Source organism: Tiliqua scincoides, chromosome 1 (genome assembly GCF_035046505.1).
Source record: "Tiliqua scincoides isolate rTilSci1 chromosome 1, rTilSci1.hap2, whole genome shotgun sequence".
In the NCBI taxonomy this organism is placed as follows: Eukaryota; Metazoa; Chordata; class Lepidosauria; order Squamata; family Scincidae; genus Tiliqua; species Tiliqua scincoides.
In genome coordinates, this window is record NC_089821.1 from 108,410,546 (window position 1) to 108,420,655 (window position 10,110).

A 10,110-nucleotide genomic window follows, 5' to 3' on the forward strand; every position below is an offset into this window, starting at 1 on the left:
CACAGTAAGCCCCATTCACTATAATGGAACTTACTTCTGAGTAGACAGGCACAAGATTGGACTCTAAGGCTGCCATCCTATCCACAGTAAGCCCCATTCACTAAAGTGGACTTCTGAGTAGACATGCATAGGATTGGGCTCTAAAACGGGCTGGGCTCAGGTGAGAGCTCGGAGATGGGGCAGGAGGAGGTCATTGTGCGGTCAGGCAGGAGCCAGGCGCCCGCCCACACTGCACCCCCCCAGCACCCACCCAGCGAATTCCTCTGTTTTAGGATTGGGCTGCCATCCTATCCACAGTAAGCCCCATTCACTAAAGTGGACTTCTGAGTAGACATGCATAGGATTGGGCTCTAAGGCTGCAATCCTAGGCACTTTCCTGGGAGTAAGCTCCATTGACTAGAACGAGACTTCAGAGTAGACATACCTAGGATTGGGCTCTTAATCCTGGCAGAGAGATATATCTGCACCCGTTTTCACATGCTAAGGGCAGGTGAAAAGGGATTCTACGTGTGTACAACGTGCTGTCCAGCCTTTCCAAAGATCCACCTCATCCTTCCCCCACAAGCATACCCTCCGCCAGCCAGCATTTGCAGCTCCTCTCCAGCAATGCACAGCAGCTGCTCAGGGCAGCAGAGAACATACAATTGCATGCCAAGCACCTTCCCAAAGACACAGAGTATTCTGATACCTGAATTAAACCATATTTAAGCGCTTGTTTGCAAACGTAGCTGTTTCTATGTGCACTTAAGGACCCCTCTCGTGTAAGAATTCCTTTTTTGTTCTTACTCCCACAGTTGCTTAGAGTAATTTTACTACATGGAACTCATGTAAGCCATTTTTCGGAATCCATTCACTGCTTCCTCTCCTCAAAGTAGTGCCACACTACATACTACACGCTACAAGTGCACCTGTACAGTATTTTTCCCCATGTGTAGAAAAAGTAGCTAGGGGGAAGGGGATGTGGAGATTGACAGCCCAATCCTATGCATGTCTACTCAGAAGTAAGTTCATCTTTAGGGGGGAAGCACATAAAAATATTTTATTTCTCCAATAAAAAATGGTTTATAAATAAATAAATAAATAAATAAATAAATAAATAAATAAATAAATAAAAGATTAACAAGTTGTGAGTTCCTGCACCTTTTTTTTTTTAACAAAAAAAGCACTGCTCATTCTATATGCATTTATTTAGAAGTTAAAATTTACTGAAATAAAATCCAAGTGAATGTTCTTTAAGGAACAAGGTGCTAACCTCACTCTCTCAATATGTAGCAAGTTAGTAAGGATCTACTATCTTATAATTTGTATCCATTTGCAGGGGTGGGGCTTAATCTGTGACACAGTCCTGTTGCTGTCTTGCACCAGTGAATCTTATGCTCTGCTGGCAGACATTGCAAAGGCACACCAGTTAGTAGTGCCAGCGGGAAAGCCAGAACCTTCCTACCTGGCTTCCATGCTAGTCTAAGGAGTGTAAGTAATGGTGGCTTGTAAGGGGAAAAATAGGTAGGAACACCTTTGCACTTAAACTCTGGAGAGGAGGGGCACCAGGAGGAGCTGATTCCATTTGCCCAGTAATAAAAAAGACAATGCTTGTGTCATTAGTCTCTGAGGCGGCACTAGGAAAAATTGTCTCCAGCAGGTTAGTCTATATTCAAATAGAATATGAATAAAGAAAAAAATGTGTAAGGAGCAGACCCCACCGGAGTGGATACGTTTTGTGCTGTACAGCACAGATGGGGCCTGAGAGAGGGTGGGGTCGGCTATGCCAGCATGTGCCATATTATATCACCCTTCCCAGGGCTGACATAGATCCAAATTGACCCATGGTGCAGGCTGGGGCTTACCCTAGGCAAGGGGACAAATGTACTTTTACCCCAAGGAGATTTTCCATCTGCTAAACCTCCCTGCAGGATGCAGCGTAGCCTGTACTGGAGCCACTGCATTGGCACAGGGAAGTTCAGGTAGGATTGGCCTGGAGTAGTGTCATGTTATAAATGTGGAGACAGAATTCAAACATACAAGCCCTCTGTAATCACTGAGGAAAAGAAAAATGCAGGGATTGGATAAATCCATAACTTTCTATAAAGACATTCCTCCCAATTTATTTATTGGATTCAGCTGGTCATTGTCCAGAAACACAAAACCTCATATGAAAAAAGCAGAACATACCAGTCCCCCACCCCCTGAAGCGTATACTACATTTTAAGTAACTCCAAACTATTCCCAGTTCAAAATCTTTACAAGGTAAGGTAAAGGGAAAGAATGCATTATTTAACTCTGTTAGGTATGCAGAGCAGCATTTAACTTGGTTCATCTTTCAGCTGAACAACATTCAGAAATCCCTGGGGAGGACAATGCTAATATCAAACATTACTGTATATGCTTTGCATATGAAATTCAATTTTAGTTTTAGTAAGGCCCATAAAATTGAAAACTGTACTATAAAGCCACTAACTTTTAATCCAGCAATTTTCAACCTTTTTCATTTTACGGCACACTGACAAGGCACTAAAATTATCAAAGCACACCCATTGACAGCAGGGGCTCGCATCCCTTAGTGGCCTTACTCACAAATGCCCCTCCCTCAAACTCTTGCGGCACACCTGCAGACCATCTGCGGCATACCAGTGTGCCACGGCACATTGGTTGAGGAAGGCTGTTTTAATCAAATGTCATAGGGAAAGCTGGGCATTTCATTTTAATGCTTTTTGCATTTTGCCCACATGTCTCATTGTAGGTCTCAAGTATCCTGTGTCCGCTTCCTGGGCCAACCTGTGCCAGCTATTTCGCACAATTCCAAGTTGACTGTGCCATCTAGGCCTTGCCCCAGGGCAAGGGGACAACTGTCTCCTTACCCTGAGGAGACCTTCAAATGCAAAATTCCCTTGCAGGATGCAGTGGAAGCCACACTTGTGACACTGCATTGGTGTAAGAGGATTGGACTCTGTGTTTTTTTTAAATTACTTTAACAATTTTATTGTCATGTGATGCTGTTAGCTGCTTTGAATTTCCATTCGGAAAGAGAGGTGGGGCATTCATTGAAATAAAGAATTATATATTCACCTTCTAACTCCTAAAAATGATGGTTGGCTTGGGTTGCTCATGAAGTAGGAAAAGCTTCATGTTCAGTAAATTACGCTGTAGCCAGCATATATGTTCACATATATAGCTTCCTTATATGTCTGATATACAGTACGACAATCCAATTCTAGGACTGATTCCAGATTACGAATGCACAGTCATGGCTCAACTCTGATGCACCCCTCATCAGCTAAAGTAAAATTAGCATCCAAACCCCCCAAGCCTTTTTCCCTGCTCCCCAAATTGCGGGTGAAATCATGCCACCCAAGAGATACACTCAACAGGATGCAGGTTCTGTGACCCAGCTGGCCCACTTTGATGGCAAGAGCAGCTCTTCTGAACCACAGAGTCCTGGGGTTTGATTTTCCCATTTGTGAATATAGATTACAGGACAGGAACTCTTTCTCTCTTCACAGACATAATCACATGCTTCTTTTATTGAAGATAATGTCCATTAAGGGGAGTTGGCAATAAGCTGGCTTACATGTTGAAGAGCTTTGCCTTTGAAATAAAGATAAAATGATCCACCCAGCTGCAGACCGTTAAGACCCTCGGCCTTAGTATGAAAGGGTGGGGAACATTTAATGGGTGTTTATGGCTTGGGAGAATCGGTTCCCCCTTTAAATGAAAGAAGTAGCAGAAGGAAAAAGTACATGATAAAAGACAGCACCGGACTTGGAGAGAGGCCTCACACGCAGAATATCTGTTATCAGGATAACACAGGATACCACACTGTCTGAGCTCTTCGAGACAAGCAGGGGGTGAGGGGTTGTGGAGCTGCTTTTATTAAAAACTTATTCAAAAGAACTTTATATTATTGCATTTGTGTGTGCCAGCAAAGGGTCAGCAGAAAAGTGTATGAGTTAAACTAAATATTTCTTTTAAATAATGATTACATTAGCATAAAACAAAATGCTTCAAAGACCTAAGGTGGGAATTCAGGGAATAGTATTTTTGCCTTTTAAAAAAAAAAAAACTCAACAGGAAATACTGTTCAGGCCTTTTATATAGGAGGTTCTGCATTTGTGAGGGATAATTTGCTCGCAAATATGTGGGCAACCAGCCTAAATTCTCTAATTGAGTAGTTTGCTCATAACCCCAGGCCATTAGGTGAATGTAAACTGTTACAAGCTTAGCAAGAAAATAGTCCCATTAGGATTTTGTACTTGAATGTGGTTGTGGGATAGTGTAACTGTTTCTAAATTCATGTATTAATGAAAAGGTCTTTTTTTCCCCTCATAGTTTTCAAATACCTCCTTTGAAAAAGCTAAACTCAGATTAAACTGTAGGATTTGTTTTCCTTCTCAAGAATTTTTTTTTTTTAACTAGTAAGCAGCCTAACTATGATTTCCTGTATAGGCTATCTAGGAAAAATAACAGTCATATGGGTAAATAAATAATAAGGAAAAAATCATAGGCTGGATAAGGAAAGTATGACCCTGTTAGAAATATAAATATACACCTTGCATGCATTATGTACACTTTTTATTAGCTAATGATTAGGTGAAAGTAACATAGTTTGTTCGCTTTCTCATATTCCTCAAAGGACAGAGATAACTTTATGTGTTGTTTTTTTTAATCCTGCAAGCATTATACTTCATGTTTCTCTCTGCATCTTATGTCTTTATCACTGAGACTGCAATCCTGTATGCACTTAACAGGGAATAAACCCCATTGAACTTAATTGGACTTACTTCTGAGTAAACATGCATAAGATTGTGGTGTAAGTAGTTTACTTTCTCTTCTGTTCAGATTTTCTGTTGCCCACTCTTTTTGTTGTTTTTTAAATCTTTTTGCTTTACTAATCAAAATGCATGAGGCAGTGGTTCCCAAAAGTCTTAGCACCAGAACCCACTTGTTGGGTCCTGCATTTGCTGAGTTCCACAATCATCAGATCAAAACTTGGAGGCCTTGCATTCTCCTTTGTCTGGTCTTAATAGGAGTAGAGGCATGGTTACTTACTCATAAGTAAATGTGCATGTGTTACTAAGTTTCACTTCCTATAGGGCTCAATACATTTCCCTTGTCAGCTTGGAGGGGGTGACTTCCTTTTTGAGTATTTTTGGGGCTTGCATTCATCGGATTGGGACAATTGTGGTTGCTCTGAGTTCCTCTCAGCCTGCCTTTCAAAGTGGACTGAGGTAGTTCCATACCCATGCACATGACCCAACAACAATTGGATCACAATCCATGGATCGGTTTGGGAAACACTGGCATAGGTCCAATCCAGTTCACCATGAGCGCAGCACTTACACATGGCAGAATCCCTATGGAACATAACAGAACACTGTTTCTCCCCACCATAGTGAATGCATACACTGGCACCATGCTAGGGTGTTACAGGTGGAATAGCAGTCCTGTGCAGAGTGACCAAATACTATGGAGGACAGAGTGCCTATACATTTAACCATTGTATAGAAGAGGGAATTTGGGCAGATGCAGCTTTTTAAACCCTTTCATACTGAGCTGCACCTGCCCAAATTCCTTCTTCTATCTATACAATGGTTAATGCTATAGGTACTGTGTCCTCCATTGTATCTGGTCCCCCTGTCCTGTGCTTTCCTCTGATATCTGCATCAAACTCTTCCTTCATCTGGGATATGGAAGCATGAACAGACTTCCCATTCTTCAAATGACTTCATCATTTATTTTTTAGTTTGTTTTTATTTGTATTTATATTCTACCCTGTTCCACAGGCTCTCAGAGCACCTTTCAGCATTTCTTCTACATATTAGTTGTCTGACTTCAAAGGATTCATAGTCTTAAAATGGTGAGGGGGAGAGGAGAAAAAAATTTAAAAAGAGTTCAGTAATGCAGTCTCTGAGGTTCTGCCTAGGAGCAAGGAGAGAAAGTCTCAACTTCTAGAATGCCCTGAATCTCCGGTCTGCACTCATGGACATGCACTGCAAGGGGAAGGGGAGAAGACATGTCTAACATGAATCCCTCTATGTATGGCTGGATTGGACCAAATAGAACCCATTAAATGGGTGCCCTCCAGGGAGGAAGGGTCTTGGGTGCCCTCTGGGAAGAAAGGTGGATTACAAATCAAATCAATAAAATGTAATGGCATTTACTTCCAAATAAATAATCTGCTGCTGATTCAAACATGCAAAGCATTCATATGGTCTAGGTCAGTGGTTCTCAGATTTTTTAGCACTCGGACCCTCTTTTTAGAATGAGAATCTGTCAAAACCCACTGGAAGTGATGTCATGACTGGAAGTGATGTCATCAAGCAGGAAGAGTTTTAACAATGCTAGCTGCAATCCTATTCACACTTACCAAGGAGTAAGTCCCATTTACTATCATTGTTAAAAGCATATACAGAATAGTCTGTCAAAGGTACAGGATCTGTAACATTTCCCCAATGCAGTCACATGCAATGATAGTATCAAGTCTAATATATTAAAAATAAAATATTGAAATGAATGGGGACCCACCTGAAATCAGCTCACAACCCACCTAGTGGGTCCTGACCCACGGTTTGAAAAATACTGGTCTAGGTCTTTTATGTAACCATGCCATCTCAAAAATGTTTACACTATGGATAGGATTGGACTGTTAAATGTAAGTATCACTGAAATCAAATTTATTTGTTTGCAATTAACTACAGTCAGCCTGCATCTTATACAAGGGTCACATACCAGGCTAACAAGTAAATCCAAAATCACATATAGTTGATTTCATTAAATCCAAGAACTAAAATCACAGTACAAGTTCAGCCTATTTATACACGGATTTTTTATACAGAGATTTGACTCAACACCAATGGCCCCTGCAAATGAGAAGGAATGTGCTGATCCCTGGAGAAGGAGAAAAATGCATCCCTTTAAAATCAGTTTTAAAAAAATGAACAGTCCTTTAACAATAGCCTCCTTAATGAGAGAGAGGGGGGGGCAGCTGGCTGACAATCCATCAATCCTTCTCTCTCCAGCAGACCCCTCCCTTCACCCTGAGCATGTGAAAGAAAGGTGATCACTTTGCATTGGTGAAGGGAGGGGCTGAATGTAAGCTCTCAGCTCTTTATGAGCTCTTGGAGGAGGACTGATTGATGGATTGTCTTCTTAAGGACTCTTATCTTACATCATAAAGGTCAGTAAGGCTGTTTTTAAATCACTGGAACAAAGAAACTTTGTTTTTTAAATGGATTTGCTATAGTGCGTTTTTTGCCATCCACTTGTGCTTGGAAGGAATAATGAGGCTCAACCTGTACAAGAGACACATGGGAACTGAGATGACTGAGGGCACAGCAGCTTCATTCTTCAATTTCAGGCTCACTCTGGAGCATAAACAGAGTAACAGCCCGACCCCTTACTGGGGCAGCACCAGCAGCCTGCACACTTCCCTAGCATCAGCCATCAGGCATGTCATGAAGGCTTGGAGGGGAGGCACCAGCAGGGGGGCCAGTGCCAGTCGATGCTGGGCCTCCACACCAGCAGGAAGAGCAGAAGGAGCACCAGACTATTAGTTCCCTGCTGAGTGCTAAGAAAACATTCCTTGGTGGGGGGGAGGTGGCAAGGGGGCAAAACTGGGTGGGGGAGGGTAGCCTGGGGGCAGTTCAGGCCGGGGAGGGGGAGGGGGACGCTAGCAGTGCTGCCTCCAGATCCTACTCCTGCAGCGCCTGAAAGCCCTACACGAACTACTCAGATCTGCATCACCCATTTCACTGGTGTAGGTCTGAATAGACCCATAGTGGCTGTGGCGGTGCTACATGGGGAAAGGGAATTGATGTTGCCTTACCCCATGGAGACCTCCAGCTGCTTCTCCAGCCCTGCAGGATTCAGCGCCAGCTGTTTCAGCACCACTGTACCACAGGACGGGTGAGCAGCATAGGATTAGGCCAAATGGCAGGCAGAGTTACCAGCAGTATGTAAACTGTTCTTTTTCTCTTTAGGGGGTGGTGGTGGCCTGAGCCTTGAATGTGCACTTGAATTTGTGCAAGTTGATCACACGTAAGATGTGGACTGACTGCATTTTTCTTTAGGATTAAAATGTTAAGATCACAGTCAACTCAGCACACTTTTTGGGAAGAAAGTACCATTTAAATCCATTAAAACTTTTAAGTATATCTGCTTAGAATTATAGTCATGCAGAGGAGAAGGGCTTAAATAACTGTAATTACAACTGAAACAAATTGTCAAGTGAGCTTCTAATGAATGTATTTATATCATGATAATGCAAAATTATGAACTGAATTGGGCCCATTTGAACAAATTTTCTTATGTTATAAAATGAATGTTTGCAGGTATAGATGAGCTGATCCTTCAGGCCGCGTTCATTTTCGTGATGAGGGAGGCTTACCTTGTAGCATGGCAAAGTAAGGGCTTTTCTTTAAATGTTTTTAAAACAAATTCTCCCAGCAGCTGTGCCTCCTGATGGCCGTCCTGGTTTTTTCAGAATATACTCCCAACCATGTAGCAAACAGGGCACAATAGGAAAAAATTGCAGCTTCTGGAAGGAGTTCTGATGCTCCTTGTACACTTTGAAAAGATTTTTTTTTGTTTTTAAGGAAAAAAGTCTGCCACTTTACCTCATGGCAGGGTCAACCCTTCTCACACCATTCATCATAAAAATGAATGGGAAACAAATATAGGAGATTCCAGAAAAAGCAGGTGTGCTTTCCCCAAATGATTAGGTACTTAAACCACAAAAACATATGGCATACGGAACTGGGGGGAAGATCTTACCTCTAAATCTTATGGTACATTCTTTCAACGGAAGATGGAAGACAGTGGCTGGTTCCGAATGAATTCTCTATTTGAAAGTTAATCACATTCAGATGCTAAAATAGTGGATGAATGTTCAGCTGCATCTGTTTGAAAGTCTCACTGAAGCTGCAACCCATCCACCCTTCTAATTTGAAGTCCTGTGGCATCACAACTTTACCTCTCCTTTTTACCTTTCCACGACAAGTCTTGAAGGACTCTCTATAGAGATTTAAGACTGGAGGAGAATGTCTGTGTTGCACAAACACTTTTAAGCAAAATGCTGACAAAAAAAGAGGAAAAAAGTGACAGACATTTTGTATGTAGTAAGAAAGAGATTTCTTCCGTGGCTTGATACCTCTCAATGCTTGGCCTACACGTTTTTTTCCTGTTCTGTCTAGCCTTTTAAAACAGTGGTGCACATATCAATACAATGATCAGAGGCTCTTTTACAAGCTGCCTAGTTTTCTGCAATAGCCTCTAAATAAGAGATTCTTCCTGGAGCTGCAGTGATTGAAAATTCAATCATTCATTAATCACTTTCAATGTTATCAGCTTAACTGGTGTCAGGGCTTCAGCAAGATCAGCACCTCCTGCCATTATTGGCTCTGCCAGTACAGCAAAGTCTTTCTATATTCTCAGCAGGACAGTATTCAGGCATTATAATCCTAATGGCTGCTTTCTTTTTTTGTCTTTCCAAGTTCCAAAGTGTTTTAAATGTCTTGAAAATAAATTAGGAGCAGCAGTGTGTCCTGAAATGATGTATTAAAATTGTTGACTTTTTTTTTTTAGTGAGATTACTTCAAATATTTTGACCCAACCTCTCAAAATAATATTTTCAAGGCAGCTTGCAATATATATTGTGATTTAAAAGAAAAAAAAAATCCAATGAACAACCTAGTAACAAAAAACACACAATTAAACACACATTGAACAGGTATAAAACAATGTCATTTTTCAGTATCCGCCTATCTCATCAATGACAACCACTAAGTGTCCATTTAAAAGCCATTAAAAACACTGAAAGCTTATATTTCTTGTTACCTTAAACATATCAAATTTGGCCCTAATCAAACTGATTAAGGAGAGTCAGTTCCATAACTGAAATACTACCACTGATAAGGCCTTATCCCTGCTAGCCACCTCTCTCTTTAGAAGGTGCGGGTACAGGGTACTTTCTTTTCAAAGTCCTCTTTGGGCCCCAAAGGGCTCCTGCTTAAGCAGGCTTCTTTGTTCAAGCTGGTGGTTAGGGCAACTCCATGTAACATGTGTGCACCTTTTTTCACACACAAAACTGTGCAAGATGCAGATAATCAACCTGCTAAC